This window comes from Paramormyrops kingsleyae, chromosome 24 (genome assembly GCF_048594095.1).
Source record: "Paramormyrops kingsleyae isolate MSU_618 chromosome 24, PKINGS_0.4, whole genome shotgun sequence".
In the NCBI taxonomy this organism is placed as follows: Eukaryota; Metazoa; Chordata; class Actinopteri; order Osteoglossiformes; family Mormyridae; genus Paramormyrops; species Paramormyrops kingsleyae.
In genome coordinates, this window is record NC_132820.1 from 2,468,173 (window position 1) to 2,486,027 (window position 17,855).

The window sequence follows — 17,855 nt, forward strand, 5'->3', positions numbered from 1 at the left end:
CAGCCGTTCTATCCATTGTCTGTTGTACACTGTATTGTGTGTGTCTTGCTTAAGCGTAGGCTTGGTTAGACAATGCCTTGGGCGGTATTACGGTAACACTGCCTACCGCGATATTTCGGGTGTTCCAGCTAAATGACATACCGTCCAAGCCTCTACTCCGACGGCTCACTGCAGTCCACGTTGCACACACTCTTTCTCCCTCGTGCGCACTCTTAGTTTCCTGTGCAGATTTCAGTCACACTCAGTGTGAGTTCTGTTCTAAAGATATTACAGTACAAAATTAAATTGTAAAGACATTACATAACAAAAGAAATGCAATTCATAATTACTGCACTACAATTTTAATATGGCTTGCATTGCATGGGCTGGGCCAGTGCTGGAGAGGCAAAAAGACATATAGATGCCCCCCCACCCCCCAAAAAAACATACTGGTCCCATCTACTAAATTAGAAGACCACAGCTGCCCATCCCGCTTCTACTGAGTAAGCAGTATAGAAGATGCATATCAAACACTATGTACCGTACATGGAGATGCAAGGGAATATGATAGATAACGAGTAATGTCAGTTTTGACACAATAACTTTTCTATAGTTGATCATTTGTTGTTTCATAATTTCACAAACCGAGATTGACATTAACACGCTGACGCATGTTTTGCGCAAAGACAGATCATTTTGGAGATGGCAGCGGCAGTCTGGGCTTGACAGCACAGATGATAGGAAGTCAGAGGATTTTTAGAAGAATTTTTTAAAATGTCTGTTTGACGGACATGAAGGCTGAAAGGGGGAGGGGCATTCTGGCTTACAGACACTCGGGGAATTGCAGACAGACGTCTCTCTGTTTGCCTTTAATGAGGCCTCCGCCTTGTTAGACTGCCCCAGTAATGTGACCACTGTCAAAAGAGGCTCGGAGATCACCCCGAAAAGTGAGAGCGGCGGCTCGGAGGTCACCCCCGAATCCTGACAGAGCCGACACACCGGAGGAGGCGTGAGGAGTTTCACCAAGTCTCCGACCTTTGTGTGACGACTGACACCTGACATTTACATGAAGATGTGCGGAGGTCCCCATTCCGCTGTTCTCATGAGCCACCTTCTCAGTGCACCTCAGACTTTATAATAGAGATGCCTTCATAATGCATTATGATGCATTCATAAAACATCATACAAATGGCTATAACTAATGACTATAATCAGATTTTCCAGCCCCAATCCTAGCATTATCCTATATAAAAGGGGTGCTTAGCGCAACTAGTGGACACTCAACCAATCAAAGAAGCCAAACCACAGATGCTTCATTTAAATTCACTGGCCCATCCAGTCGGATTTGTGCGATAGGCACTGATTGGCACAAATTGCAGAGTGCACCGCGCTCGATCATAGTGTTAATTTAAACCTATACTTGATATAGGGTCAGGGCTGAGTTGGAATGGTAAAGATTGGGGTTGTGGTGCTATAAGGTTGAGAACCGCTGTCACAGAGCATTCATAATGCATAATAAACATGGCTATAATGCGTTATGAAGGTATCTATAGTGCATTATAATGACTGCTTTGAAAAAAGTGTTACATACTTTTTTTATAGTATGTATATGTTGCCACTGAAGACGGGCATCTAACATTATACAGTTATTTAAATTCAAGAATTTATATGAAGACGCCACCATCTTAACGAGCTATAGCCACAAAATTACTAGCACATTATGCAGTAGCACAAATAATAATAATTCTTCTTCTTTAATTGCCTCTTATTTTCAAAGCAATTTGTTACTCTTAGAAGGTATATTTTGCAATTTGAAACTGAAACCTCAATTGTATCACCACAGTAAAATTGTATCAAGACATTACATATGTCAATATTAAATTCTTTTACCTTTGCGTATATCCATACAACTAAACAGCTAAGGTTGAGCTGTGCGATAGCCTTCCGGTAAAGAAGTTATCCAATCTAAGACCCATTTTCCGCAATATTTACTGCAAATTGTAGGAGAATATAGCAATAAGGCACTTCATCTGTCAAGGAGAAGCGTCACAGAATATCAAAAGTGTAACACAGTAACGCCGTTAGCTGCCTAAATGGCCGCAGTGAAACAGGAAGCTGAGAAGAAGGTAGTCACTGCTTTCGTACTGATGAAAACTCCAAGCTAACGGAAGATCAGAGTGGTAACTGGGTGTAAGCAGAAACAGCTGCTTTGCTGGTGTATTTGCATTTATGATCACCCTGATGGATGCGGCTGGACCGGATCACAGCCCCCCCGGTAATTAGCCGCAGCATTTGCTCTTCCTGCCTGAGATATCTGGGTCTTCATTCAGCTTTGGCCCTGCTTCCTCCGTAGCCCTGGCTCATGGCGTCACGCACAGCTGCGCCCACTTTAACACCCACCTCTGGGCCCAAGCCTCCCCCCCCCCCCCCCCCGCTCTGAACATCTGTCCTCCGGCTGCCGGCCCCCATCATGCCAGCCCCCCCCCCGGATGCCCGGCTCGTCCCTGTCAGCCTCCCTGACCCACGTCATCATCCTCCGCTCCGTCTGCTTGTGTCTGACAGCAGTGGACTCCCATGCAGGTTAGCGGAGGAATACCTACTCTGCTTCTATAAAAAATCTACTTAGCTGAATCTCTGTCTTTTTTTTCTCCTTTCTTTAATCTTCCTTTAAAATGGATTTTCCCCCAGTCGGGCTGATGTGCATTTCTTCCAGGGGTACTTTAATAAGGTGAAGTTGGGAGTCATCGATGTGACCTTGTCTCTCTGATTCATTCAGAGCTGTCACTGACTCAGATCTTATCTTAGTTATGCTGGAGAGAGCGAGGGTTTCTGGGTGATCGTCACCTCTTTGTTCTCCGTCAAATGTCAGAGTTCCCCCAGGTTTCATGTCCATAACATACTTGCTCTGTCATTCTCCTTCCTTTTCCTTTCACAGACCCAGTGACTCTTGTTTCTAATAACTGCTGTATAATATTTTCAAATTCAGACCCAGACAGTGTAAACTATACATTGCTTTGGGCACCCGGGACAGTATTCCCAGCACTGCCACAATTAATTCTGTTGTAACTGGCCCAGAACATAGATATAGGAGATCCAGAGGAGAACAAGAAAAGAGATTGGTTTGTGAAGATACTAGAGTAGACAGTAGGCTTTTCTGTTGCTGTAACTTCGAAGCCCCTTGTCCTCAGACAGAGATCCATCTATGGATGCTTGTTGGAAACGTCAGTCCCCATGTGGCACAACATCCCCCGTCTGCTTATCAGCCGCAAATCCCGTCCTTTTCTTTGTCTCGCTGTTATGGTTTCAGCACCACAGGGGGCACCAGTGATAAAACACCCCCCACCCCTTCTGCATCTGCAGAGGCGCGATTCAAGTTCCGCCAAAACAATTACAAGGCCGGGGCACAAGCCTGGACGTTGGGAGCATAATTACGAGGGCAACAAACAAAAATACCTCCAGAAAATGAGAAAAATCTTAAGAATGAATAAAATGGGCAACGTGATTGTTTCCTGGTTCCTGTTCCATTCCCACCACCACGCTTCGGCAAATCAGCGGCTCGCGTGCCTGAAATCTCGCTAATCCTCAGATTTTACACGTCATCTCTGTGCTTTAATGTTTAATTGCTTCTCACTCTGCCAGCTCTAACACAGCTAAAGCGCATCAACACGTGCTATTTGTCTGGTTTCGTTTTTTTCGTCCTACACAGCGGTACAGCCATGAAGCATGTGCTCCTGCTGGTGAATGTCACCCGTTCCTCGGCTGGGATCCTCTTGGCACCTGCAGTTCTCCCTACGCAGAACCGCAAACGTTCCCTGAACCTTTTCACCTTCCGCCATTCTGAATCTTCTACCTCTCTCGCCCATCCTTCTCCTCAAAGTCACGGTGCTCATTCCAGCTGCCTGTTTGAGTGCAGAAATAACATGCCACAGATGGACATGGCAACAGCCAACTCACACACACACACAGGTTTGTAACAATAACTTTGTGGGGACTCTCCATTCATTTTTATGGGGAAAAACCCTAATCCCAACATGACGACCTTAACCCCTACCCAGCCCTAACATTAATGGTCCCCACAATGTCAAAAAACAGGTTTTTATTATATTGTGCAGGACATTTGGTCCCGGCAATGTAATATAAATCAAATCCACACACACACACACACACACACACACATACAGGTTTAGGGGAAACAGCAGAATCAGCAACTTCTCCTTGGGCTGTATGTCTGACTCTAATTGTACTGATTAAAATACCACACTTTACCTATAAGCAGGGAACCCTGTAAAGGTTATTTCCCCAGTTGTTCATGTTCCACACATTTGCCTCTGCAGCTCCGTTGGAGTCGTACAAGAAGATGTTTTAAACTTTAAAATGAGTCAGGGGCAGGATTCGCTTCTGACGTCTCAGTGGGCAAGTCAAGTCACTTCATCGTCAGCTCACACAATTAAAGCGAAACTGTGATTCTTCAGAGCGTTGGACAACTAGAACAAGAATGCAAGAACAATCAAATGATAACTATACAAATTTTTTTTTGGGGGGGGGGGTAAATGAAAAAATAAAAAATACAAGAAATGCAAGTATTACAAGCAACCCGAGTAATCCCAGCAATACAAGTAATGCAAGTATGGCTAATTAAGAATTAATGCAAGTAATGCAAATAAAACAAATAATGCAAGTAATGCACGCAATACAAGTAATGCACGCAATACAAGTAATGCAAGTAAGGCAAATTATGCAAGCAAGGTAAATTATGTAAGTAATGCAAGCAATGCAAACAATGCAAGTAATTCCAGTACATAGTGGTGGGGGACAGTGCACACAGACAGCAGGCTGTGGTGAAGTTTGGGTGAATGTAGTAAAACGGCCCTAGACTGTCACAGCAAAGAGCGGGCAGCGTGCCACTGTCACCACTGAAACGGCCCTAGACTGTCACAGCAAAGAGCGGGCAGAGTGCCACTGTCACCACTGAAACGGCCCTAGACAGTCACAGCAAAGAGCGGGCAGCGTGCCACTGTCACCACTGAAACGGCCCTAGACTGTCACAGCAAAGAGCTGGCAGCGTGCCACTGTCACCACTGAAACGGACCTAGACAGTCACAGCAAAGAGCGGGCAGAGTGCCACTGTCACCACTGAAACGGCCCTAGACAGTCACAGCAAAGAGCGGGCAGCGTGCCACTGTCACCACTGAAACGGCCCTAGACTGTCACAGCAGAGAGCGGGCAGAGTGCCACTGTCACCACTGAAACGGACCTAGACAGTCACAGCAGAGAGCGGGCAGAGTGCCACTGTCACCACTGAAACGGCCCTAGACAGTCACAGCAAAGAGCGGGCAGCGTGCCACTGTCACCACTGAAACGCCCTAGACAGTCACAGCAAAGAGCGGGCAGCGTGCCACTGTCACCACTGAAACGGCCCTAGACAGTCACAGCAAAGAGCGGGCAGAGTGCCACTGTCACCACTGAAACGGCCCTAGACAGTCACAGCAAAGAGCGGGCAGAGTGCCACTGTCACCACTGAAACGGCCCTAGACAGTCACAGCAAAGAGCTGGCAGAGTGCCACTGTCACCACTGAAACGCCCTAGACAGTCACAGCAAAGAGCGGGCAGAGTGCCACTGTCAGCACTGAAACGGACCTAGACAGTCACAGCAAAGAGCGGGCAGAGTGCCACTGTCAGCACTGAAACGGACCTAGACAGTCACAGCAGAGAGCGGGCAGAGTGCCACTGTCACCACTGAAACGGCCCTAGACAGTCACAGCAGAGAGCGGGCAGAGTGCCACTGTCACCACTGAAACGGCCCTAGACAGTCACAGCAGAGAGCGGGCAGCGTGCCACTGTCAGCACTGAAACGCCCTAGACAGTCACGGCAAAGAGCGGGCAGAGTGCCACTGTCAGCACTGAAACGGACCTAGACTGTCACAGCAAAGAGCGGGCAGCGTGCCACTGTCACCACTGAAACGCCCTAGACAGTCACAGCAAAGAGCGGGCAGCGTGCCACTGTCAGCACTGAAACGGACCTAGACAGTCACAGCAAAGAGCGGGCAGAGTGCCACTGTCAGCACTGAAACGGACCTAGACAGTCACAGCAAAGAGCGGGCAGAGTGCCACTTTCACCACTGAAACGGCCCTAGACTGTCACAGCAAAGAGCGGGCAGCGTGCCACTGTCACCACTGAAACGGACCTAGACAGTCACAGCAAAGAGCGGGCAGAGTGCCACTGTCACCACTGAAACGGACCTAGACAGTCACAGCAAAGAGCGGGCAGCGTGCCACTGTCACCACTGAAACGGACCTAGACAGTCACAGCAAAGAGCGGGCAGCGTGCCACTGTCACCACTGAAACGCCCTAGACAGTCACAGCAAAGAGCGGGCAGCGTGCCACTGTCACCACTGAAACGGACCTAGACAGTCACAGCAAAGAGCGGGCAGAGTGCCACTGTCACCACTGAAACGCCCTAGACAGTCACAGCAAAGAGCGGGCAGCGTGCCACTGTCACCACTGAAACGGACCTAGACAGTCACAGCAAAGAGCGGGCAGAGTGCCACTGTCACCACTGAAACGCCCTAGACAGTCACAGCAAAGAGCGGGCAGAGTGCCACTGTCACCACTGAAACGGCCCTAGACAGTCACAGCAAAGAGCGGGCAGAGTGCCACTGTCACCACTGAAACGCCCTAGACAGTCACAGCAAAGAGCGGGCAGAGTGCCACTGTCAGCACTGAAACGGACCTAGACAGTCACAGCAAAGAGCGGGCAGAGTGCCACTGTCAGCACTGAAACGGACCTAGACAGTCACAGCAAAGAGCGGGCAGCGTGCCACTGTCACCACTGAAACGGACCTAGACAGTCACAGCAAAGAGCGGGCAGCGTGCCACTGTCACCACTGAAACGGACCTAGACAGTCACAGCAAAGAGCGGGCAGAGTGCCACTGTCACCACTGAAACGGCCCTAGACAGTCACAGCAAAGAGCGGGCAGCGTGCCACTGTCACCACTGAAACGGCCCTAGACAGTCACAGCAAAGAGCGGGCAGCGTGCCACTGTCACCACTGAAACGCCCTAGACAGTCACAGCAAAGAGCGGGCAGAGTGCCACTGTCACCACTGAAACGGCCCTAGACAGTCACAGCAAAGAGCGGGCAGAGTGCCACTTTCACCGACTTGAATTTAAGCCTATTTATTATATAAGTGACAAAGCCAATAAGTTTTGACTTTAGGAGCCGGTCTGATAATCAAACATCTGTATGAATCAGCCAGCATAGGATGCTGTTAGGATGCTTTGTTTGCTGTTCCAGAGAACGTCCTTGGAACACATGATTGCTGAAGGCGCGGAAATAAGATTTGATGGAACATAGGTTTTGTAATCCCGGCTTATTGATCTGAAAGCACATCCCCTGACCAAAATTGTATTTATAGTAGCACAAAACTACATGTAGTCGATTTTTTTTTCTTTAGCCTTTAGTAATATTAAAATTTGTTTTAAGATATTAAAATGAATACAATTAATAGCTGTATACGCCCTGCTGTAATATTACACATCAATCCAGTACAGATTAATAACACATGATGCAGCGACAAAAATTTTTGCACTCATATTCAAATATAACATTTTGCGATATATGATATTGTTCATATAGTGCTATGCTATATGAAGACATATTCCCTAACCCAACAGCAACTCTCAAGCCTTCAGGTGCATGGAAAAGATAACCATTAGCCTATTACAGAAAATGTCAATCATTTGTAAAGAGAAAGACGTGCGCTCTGAAACTGAACAGCGGATTCGGGCCCCACTTTCCGGCTCATTCTTAGGCGAGTATCACCTACCAGAACCACTCACAGCAGCTGCGGCTTCAGCCTCATCTAACTCATAACCCAGCTCCCTTTTAAGGGCATATGAGCCAGCAAAAGCACTTAAACACGTAAAAACATCTCTCTTATAACCCAAATCTAATCTGCGACTGATGAATAAGGGAGTAATCATAGTTTAGTTTACCTTGCGCGGTGTGTGGCTCAGCATGGTGCTTCATTCCTCGCCTGGACAAACATCCCAGCTGGGCCTCAAGCGAGACCCTTAACCTCAAGGGGTGGCCTGACCCTGCACACACACCTAAGCATCCCTCTCACCCGTGTGAGGATCATTTCAGGCTGCAAAAACAAATAAAACGAGGACTTTATCATATGAGCGCACACTTTCATGTCTTTAGGAAAAACAGATGAGAACAGAGTGACAAACAGGTGCCATTTATTGACCTGTAGTTAATGGAGCGAAATGGGGCTTCTGGGTAATGTAGTCTTTAATGCTTTTGTTTGGTGGCTGCGCCATGATACTGTCCACAGCAGGAATTGCAAACAGAGAAACGTTGCACTGGAAATCCAGCAGTGCCGTGAACTGCTTGCATTCTCAACATTATATTGTAATAAAATGGTATCCACTTGTAATGGGACATGTTTAAACATTCAGAAATGAATTTAATAATGTATAAAATAGTCTAGGGACCGAAACATAGACTCCATCAGCAGCTACTGTGCAGCCGGTTGAGAGGAAATATGGGCGACGCCTGTTGATTTGTGCCTTTGATTTCTGGGAGGAAAATCTGTTCTGCCGTCGTACTGCTGTATGAAAAACTGCATCCAGCAAGCTAATATTTTTCCCAGTGGCCATCAATTCAGGGAGCTGCACATGGTTACATCCCTGCAGTGCTATGAGACTAGAAAATCCACTGGTACAGGAGCTGCTGGCAGGCTAATGGCATTAAGCACCATTAGGTGCCCCCTGTCCTTAAGGACCGTCATAACCCTGTTACCTGGCACTCCCTGGAAATCAGGTGAGCTCATTCCCTCCAGTCCGCAGTGAGATATTCCTCACACATAACAAGTTTATGCTAGAGTTTGGGGCAGTGCATTCTGGGAATTATATAAATGTCCTTTTCTGGACCTCAGACTGGACACGGTTGGAATAGGAGTTCGACGGGCGTCGTGGAGCCTGACTGTCCTTAAAGATTCAGGCTGGGTGTCAGTGGCGAGGACTCAACAGACTCCCTATATCTTCTATGTCATATGTCACTGGTGGGGCTATGTCACTGGAGAGCCACATTTCCAGTGCTTCTCACTGGGTGCATTTTTACCTATCAGGTCTTTTTACAGCATTAATAAAATTAATGAAAATAACATCTTATAGATTATATCCATTCATGGTAGGAAATTCACGGTGGACTGAGTCTCATCTTGCCTGATACATTTTCCAGGTTTGTTTTTGTGTTTTCTTTTGTTTTTACACATTAATTTCATGCCACCATACCGATAACAAAATGAAAATTGACGCATGAGTGAATATATTGTTGAACACAAAAGAATCCGTTTGACACATGTATATTTTAATGTGATTTTACAAATGTAACCAAAGTCAGCTCCCTGCATCATCATCAGCAAGCAGTGACTTTTTTTCTAAGTGCTGAAAGGCATTTAAATTTAATCTGTAGCTGTGGAGAGATTCAGGGGTATGTTTTTTTTTTTTTTTTTTTTTTTTTACAGAATTTTCTCCATCTTAAGATATTTTCTCCCGGGCAAATGAGAATGGAATATCAGAGTACTTGGCTGTCAGGAAAAGAAATACCCTAAAATTATCTTGCACACACTTCAATTTGAAAATCTGGTAATATATAAATATGCAGATTGGTACAACAGCATAAGTGTTTAGAGAATATATATTAGAAAACAAATGAAGGAGATCGATTGCTGGTACAAACAGACCCGACCAGGACAAAGGACGATCACACAGAATGGAGTCTGTATCAGTTCAAGGCCATTTTCCTTCCCACTTTCAGACGTGACAGGGTGAGTCTCACCTTGGGCCAGATGAATATCCTCCATCTTTTTCCTCATTAATGAGCAGCATTAAGAGTACAGGACACAGATTGGCTTCCATTAATAAAACAGTCGCACCACATATTAACGCACAGGTCACAGTCTGAGACGAGTTGATTGCATCGTGCGAAACCAATTAACCAAAACAAATGCTTATAAATACACCAGCGTCCTGGTGCCTGGGAGTCGTCACTAAGGGGACGCCTCACGGGGACAGAGACAAAACAAATACATCCAGACAGATGTGTCCACAGGTCAGGAAGTCAGGGTTCATTTCAAATTTGTCACATTTCACTCAATACAAATACGTCCCGGAAGGAAGACCGCGTTGTCACCTGGCAATGAGCTTCTCTATTAGCAAGGCCAAATAAAATTCACTGAGAGTAGATTTATTTTTTTTGTTCAAGTTTTAACGTGTCAGTAGCTCTCTGTCTGACTCCCTACATCTCTCACCCTGTCGACTGACTTTATCTTCTCTTCCGCTGACTTTCCATTAAGTCTCTTATCAGTCTAGCTATAGATAAATAGATGGCTTACGTAATGGACACAGCTGTCAGGAAGAAGTACAAATTAACATCGGGGGGGAGAAAAACTGAGGGGGGGGCGTATTGTAATCAATTCCATAAAGAATATCGATCTGGCGGTACATTGGATCCTCCTGACAAGTATAATGAAATGGATTACTTTGTCAGTTGGGTTACCACCTCTATCACCTCTGTCACGCTCTCGCCTTTGACAGTCTCCTTTAAATCTGTTGATCTCTGGTTTTTTTTTTTTGTCTCGTTTTTTTCCTCCAGAGTTATTTCAATGCCGGCCTCACCTTTAAGTATTTCCACCACCTTAATGGAATTTCACCCCCCTGACCCAAGGAACCTTGAGGCACTCGGTGCTGACATCACCTAATAATTCCTCAGCCATTTACCATACAAGGCAGTAAAAGAAGCCGGAACGGATGGTTTGTTTACCGGGGGCTTCCGTATTGACGTGTACCTCTTCATCATATTTGAGGAGAGTCTTTCAGCAAAGCGAAGCTGAGACGTCTTCTGGAGACACAAAGTGATACAAGCAGCCAGCGTCCTGAGTCGAACATCAAACAACCTTAAGATGACAAACATTCAAAGGACTTTATCAGACAGGTACCTTAAACGATGGACTTCCTCACGGCCAAACCATAAATCTGAGCAGCTACATGTACTAAATCTTTAAGGCTTAAAGAACAGAAATCTTTGACTAAAGGAAAAAGCAGGCAAGTGTGAAGAGAGGCAGCAGAACGTCCAGTCGGGACAGAACAGGGGGACACAGCATTTCCAGGGCAGTTTGGCTGCTCCTGCCCCGAGAAAGACAAGGGACCCAGAAGACAGATACAGCACTGTCTGTCCAGCTAGGACCGATTCCACACAGCACTGTCTGTCCAGCTAGGACAGATTCCACACAGCACTGTCTGTCCAGCTAGGACCGATTCCACCCAGCACTGTCATTCCAGCTAGGACCGATTCCACCCAGCACTGTCATTCCAGCTAGGACAGATTCCACGCAGCACTGTCTGTCCAGCTAAGACCGATTCCACCCAGCACTGTCTGTCCAGCTAGGACAGATTCCACGCAGCACTGTCTGTCCAGCTAAGACCGATTCCACCCAGCACTGTCTGTCCAGCTAGGACAGATTCCACGCAGCACTGTCTGTCCAGCTAAGACCGATTCCACCCAGCACTGTCTGTCCAGCTAGGACAGATTCCACGCAGCACTGTCTGTCCAGCTAAGACCGATTCCACCCAGCACTGTCTGTCCAGCTAGGACAGATTCCACGCAGCACTGTCTGTCCAGCTAAGACCGATTCCACCCAGCACTGTCTGTCCAGCTAACACCGATTCCACACAGCACTGTCTGTCCAGCTAGGACAGATTCCACACAGCACTGTCTGTCCAGCTAGGACAGATTCCACACAGCACTGTCTGTCCAGCTAACACCGATTCCACCCAGCACTGTCTGTCCAGCTAAGACCGATTCCACCCAGCACTGTCTGTCCAGCTAGGACAGATTCCACGCAGCACTGTCTGTCCAGCTAAGACCGATTCCACCCAGCACTGTCTGTCCAGCTAGGACAGATTCCACGCAGCACTGTCTGTCCAGCTAAGACCGATTCCACCCAGCACTGTCTGTCCAGCTAGGACAGATTCCACGCAGCACTGTCTGTCCAGCTAAGACCGATTCCACCCAGCACTGTCTGTCCAGCTAGGACAGATTCCACACAGCACTGTCTGTCCAGCTAGGACAAATTCCACACAGCACTGTCTGTCCAGCTAACACCGATTCCACACAGCACTGTCTGTCCAGCTAGGACAGATTCCACACAGCACTGTCTGTCCAGCTAGGACAGATTCCACACAGCACTGTCTGTCCAGCTAACACCGATTCCACCCAGCACTGTCTGTCCAGCTAGGACAGATTCCACACAGCACTGTCTATCCAGCTAGGACCGATTCCACCCAGCACTGTCTGTCCAGCTAGGACAGATTCCACACAGCACTGTCTGTCCAGCTAACACCGATTCCACCCAGCACTGTCTGTCCAGCTAGGACCGATTCCACCCAGCACTGTCTGTCCAGCTAGGACAAATTCCACCGAGCCGCTTCCCGGAGCCTCACCCTGTCCAGTGTGTCCCAGTCCTCATGTCCTACATTCCCTGAGATAGGGTCATGGCGAGCTGGGTCTCTATCTTAGATAAGCAGCTATGGAAGATGGATGGATGGATCTCTTCTAGCCTGAGGTGTGTATTGATAACCAATAAGCCTCAATGGAATTCCAGAGGGTTATTGCAATTAACGGATCAACGATCACCTTTCATTAAAAGAAGCTTAACTGCAGGGAAGTGTCCAGCGCAACGTGTATTTATTGCTTGCCGTTTGTTGAGAGCTAATATTGCTAATTAGTTTACTCATTCGAGTACTTGTACCACCTTCAGGGTTTTCCATCAATCATCAACCTACTTATCTTGGTGGGGGTCAGAGGGGGGGCTGGAGCCATTCTCAGGCAGCACAGGGCACAGTGAATGGGGGGCACCCAGGAAGTACACATATGGGACACATACTCTTTCTGGTTGCTGTTTTAAGAGCCGACCAGGGACAACAGATGAAAATTAGCCTATAGTGCTAATTCTGGCTCATTTACAGTATTTTTTTTTATTGTTGACCAATGAGCACTGTCCCTGTTAAATAAATAAAGAATGAAATGCTCAGTGATACACCACAAGCAGTTTATAAAGACCATTATCTTTGGACTATGGCAGAAATGGGACTGAAACCCAATCGTGACAGTAGAAGGACCAGAGCACTGCCTACTCAGCCAAAGCACCATCCGTCCACCTTTACTATTCTTTGAAGGGCAGTAGATATTGATGCTGACATCTCCAGTTTGCTGTCACTGGTCTCTCTCGCTGTCCCCCTGCGAAAGGCCACTGTGATGCTGACACCTCCAGTTTGCTGTCACTGGTCTCTCTCGCTATCCCCCTGCGAAAGGCCACTGTGATGCGGACACCTCCAGTTTGGTGTCACTAGTCTCTCTCACTGTCCCCCTGCGAAAGCCCACTGTGATGCTGACACCTCCAGTTTGGTGTCACTGGTCTCTCTCGATGTCCCCATGCGAAAGGCCACTGTGATGCGGACACCTCCAGTTTGGTGTCACTGGTCTCTCTCGATGTCCCCATGCGAAAGGCCACTGTGATGCTGACACCTCCAGTTTGGTGTCACTGGTCTCTCTCGCTCTTCCCCTGCGAAAGCCCACTGTGATGCTGACACCTCCAGTTTGCTGTCACTGGTCTCTCTCGCTCTTCCCCTGCAAAAGGCAACTGTGATGCTGACACCTCCAGTTTGCTGTCACTGGTCTCTCTCGCTGTCCCCCTGCGAAAGGCCACTGTGATGCTGACACCTCCAGTTTGCTGTCACTGGTCTCTCTCGCTGTCCCCCTGCGAAAGGCCACTGTGATGCTGACACCTCCAGTTTGGTGTCACTGGTCTCTCTCGCTCTTCCCCTGCGAAAGGCCACTGTGATGCTGACACCTCCAGTTTGCTGTCACTGGTCTCTCTCGATGTCCCCATGCGAAAGCCCACTGTGATGCTGACACCTCCAGTTTGGTGTCACTGGTCTCTCTCGATGTCCCCATGCGAAAGGCCACTGTGATGCGGACACCTCCAGTTTGCTGTCACTGGTCTCTCTCGCTCTTCCCCTGCGAAAGGCCACTGTGATGCTGACACCTCCAGTTTGCTGTCACTGGTCTCTCTCGCTCTTCCTCTGCGAAAGGCCACTGTGATGCTGACACACACCCCCAGAAGCGTGCTGCAGCCTTTCAGAGCGCCCCAGACACCAAGCCTCGAGAGCAGACTTCTGGGTAAATCATTACAGTTGCAGCAATATTTGAAGAACTTGCTCTCATCTCTGGGTTTTCATGTCTGGTATCTAAACCTAAGGCCTACATGCCTTCAGAATTCAATGAAAAGTGCTGTTACTTAATCACACGTTGCTTGGCTGGAAAACCAGTGCATTCGGGCTCAAAATGAGGGCGGGGGTGGGTAAAGACGCAGTGCTTCTTTGTTCCGCAAAGCATTTCAGGAAAAGCACAGCATCATCTGCCATTATTTGCAGTGACACAGAGACAAATGCATTATTCTTGATATATGTGTGTTTTTTTTCTCCGTAAACAATGGATCATGAGTCACACGGAATTCTGACAATAAACGATGACGATGGTGACACTGTGAGCATTAGTAGTGATTATTTTGATAATTCCGGAATAGAGAAACACGGTTAGGCTGACCTCATAGCCACGGGCTTGTTTATCTACACCGTACTAACATGCGAAGACAAAAACAGTCGGTGCAGCCAAACAACAGAAATTGCTCAACTATATTCACACACAGTCCTTCAGCACAGATGTGTTACGATGTAGGATTCTGTCACAGATGCCCCAGAAATTATTTACGTCTGTCGTATTCACGGTTCCTGGAAGCCCGGGCCGCCTCGGTACGAGAACGTCGGTCACGTGCTCTGTGAACTGACGGGAGCAGAGTGGAGCCCACTGAGCTGTAATTGAGCAGATCTCATATGTAGGTAAGAGTCACGATTCGTTCTTTGACTTTTTTGTACATCACTGCATAGGAATTCGTACTCGTGCCATCCAGTTAGCAGCATGTAACATATAACAGGATTAGACAGTGCAAAAGGAAGGCATTCACAAAACATCAAAGTAGGCATATAACTAGGAACTTGATGTGAAATAAATGGAAGAAATGGCTGAAACCGAAAATATGGCTAAAGTATAAATATATTAAATAAATATGAGATGAATTAAAGAAATGGCTGAGTACATTGTGCAAAGTATTGCTCTGTCCAGTAAAGTGTACTGAGACTGGGGAGTATTGTCACTCTGCCTAATAAAGTGTACTTTGCTTTCATGTGGTTGGAGAATTATTGCTCTGCTCAGTACAGAATACCATGGTTTCATGTAGTTAGAGTATTATCGCTCTGCCAGTAAGGTGTACTGCGCTTTCATGTGGTTGCAGTATTATCGCTCTGCCAGTAAGGTGTACTGCGCTTTCATGTGGTTGCAGTATTATCGCTCTGCCAGTAAGGTGTACTGCGCTTTCATGTGGTTGCAGTATTATCGCTATGCCAGTAAAGTGTACTGCGCTTTCATGTGGTTGCAGTATTATCGCTCTGCCAGTAAAGTGTACTGCGCTTTTATGTGGTTGCAGTATTATCGCTCTGCCAGTAAAGTGTACTGCTCTTTCATGTGGTTGCAGTATTATCACTCTGCCAGTAAAGTGTACTGCTCTTTCATGTGGTTGCAGTATTATCGCTCTGCCAGTAAAGTGTACTGCTCTTTCATGTGGTTGCAGTATTATCGCTCTGCCAGTAAAGTGTACTGCTCTTTCATGTGGTTAAAGTATTATCACTCTGCCAGTAAAGTGTACTGCTCTTTCATGTGGTTAAAGTATTATCACTCTGCCAGTAAAGTGTACTGCTCTTTCATGTGGTTGCAGTATTATCACTCTGCCAGTAAAGTGTACTGTTCTTTCATGTGGTTGCAGTATTATCACTCTGCCAGTAAAGTGTACTGCGCTTTCATGTGGTTAAAGGATTATCGCTCTGCCAGTAAAGTGTACTGCTCTTTCATGTGGTTGCAGTATTATCGCTCTGCCAGTAAAGTGTACTGCGCTTTCATGTGGTTAAAGTATTATCGCTCTGCCAGTAAAGTGTACTGCTCTTTCATGTGGTTGCAGTATTATCGCTCTGCCAGTAAAGTGTACTGCGCTTTCATGTGGTTAAAGTATTATCACTCTGCCAGTAAAGTGTACTGCGCTTTCATGTGGTTAAAGTATTATTGCTTTGCCAGTAAAGTGTACTGCGCTTTCATGTGGTTGCAGTATTATCACTCTGCCAGTAAAGTGTACTGCGCTTTCATGTGGTTAAAGTATTATCACTCTGCCAGTAAAGTGTACTGCGCTTTCATGTGGTTAAAGTATTATCACTCTGTCCAGTAAAGTGTACTGTGTTTTTATGTGGTTGGAGTATTATTAGCGGCAAACTAAAAGGGTTGCAGTATTATCACTCTGCCAGTAAAGTGTACTGCGCTTTTATGTGGTTGCAGTATTATCACTCTGCCAGTAAAGTGTACTGCTCTTTCATGTGGTTGCAGTATTATCACTCTGCCAGTAAAGTGTACTGCGCTTTCATGTGGTTAAAGTATTATCACTCTGCCAGTAAAGTGTACTGCTCTTTCATGTGGTTAAAGTATTATCACTCTGCCAGTAAAGTGTACTGCTCTTTCATGTGGTTAAAGTATTATCACTCTGCCAGTAAAGTGTACTGCTCTTTCATGTGGTTAAAGTATTATCACTCTGCCAGTAAAGTGTACTGCTCTTTCATGTGGTTGCAGTATTATCACTCTGCCAGTAAAGTGTACTGCTCTTTCATGTGGTTAAAGTATTATCACTCTGCCAGTAAAGTGTACTGCTCTTTCATGTGGTTAAAGTATTATCACTCTGCCAGTAAAGTGTACTGCTCTTTCATGTGGTTAAAGTATTATCACTCTGCCAGTAAAGTGTACTGCTCTTTCATGTGGTTAAAGTATTATCACTCTGCCAGTAAAGTGTACTGCTCTTTCATGTGGTTGCAGTATTATCACTCTGCCAGTAAAGTGTACTGCTCTTTCATGTGGTTGCAGTATTATCACTCTGCCAGTAAAGTGTACTGCGCTTTCATGTGGTTAAAGTATTATCGCTCTGCCAGTAAAGTGTACTGCTCTTTCATGTGGTTGCAGTATTATCGCTCTGCCAGTAAAGTGTACTGCGCTTTCATGTGGTTAAAGTATTATCGCTCTGCCAGTAAAGTGTACTGCTCTTTCATGTGGTTGCAGTATTATCGCTCTGCCAGTAAAGTGTACTGCGCTTTCATGTGGTTAAAGTATTATCACTCTGCCAGTAAAGTGTACTGCGCTTTCATGTGGTTAAAGTATTATTGCTTTGCCAGTAAAGTGTACTGCGCTTTCATGTGGTTGCAGTATTATCACTCTGCCAGTAAAGTGTACTGCGCTTTCATGTGGTTAAAGTATTATCACTCTGCCAGTAAAGTGTACTGCGCTTTCATGTGGTTAAAGTATTATCACTCTGTCCAGTAAAGTGTACTGTGTTTTTATGTGGTTGGAGTATTATTAGCGGCAAACTAAAAGGGGTCCGACATGCTAACTGTCACCAGCCAATGAGCAATAGCAGCACGCGTCCTCACAGTGGATGTTCTGCACATCAGCAAACGCAGCCCTCAGGAGCCCCACTGTGGCGAGATGATGGGCGTGATGGAGCGGCACCAGGGGCCCGTGCAGCACCGCCGCCAGCCGCCCCCCAGGACTGCAGCGTGCGACGGCCAGCAGAAGTCACGTGATCACTCTTAGCCAGGCCGCCTGGGGAGGACAAAGACAGCACAGCGTCTAGGAGAGAAACAGCAGCAGTGATGGATTAGG

At 46.7% G+C, this 17,855-nt stretch overlaps 1 protein-coding gene across 2 annotated transcripts in view; it reads right to left on the bottom strand.

Moving 5' to 3' along the window:
• The window catches only part of LOC111855424 (neurexin-2-like), a 589,098-nt gene extending 587,021 nt beyond the window's left edge, over positions 1–2,077 (bottom strand). For both annotated transcript variants that reach the window (XM_072706252.1, XM_023834418.2), the window contains exon 1: positions 1,870–2,077. The gene's annotated coding sequence lies outside the window, so the exon portion shown is untranslated. The remainder of the gene's footprint in view (positions 1–1,869) is intronic.
• Positions 2,078–17,855: the final 15,778 nt, after the last annotated feature.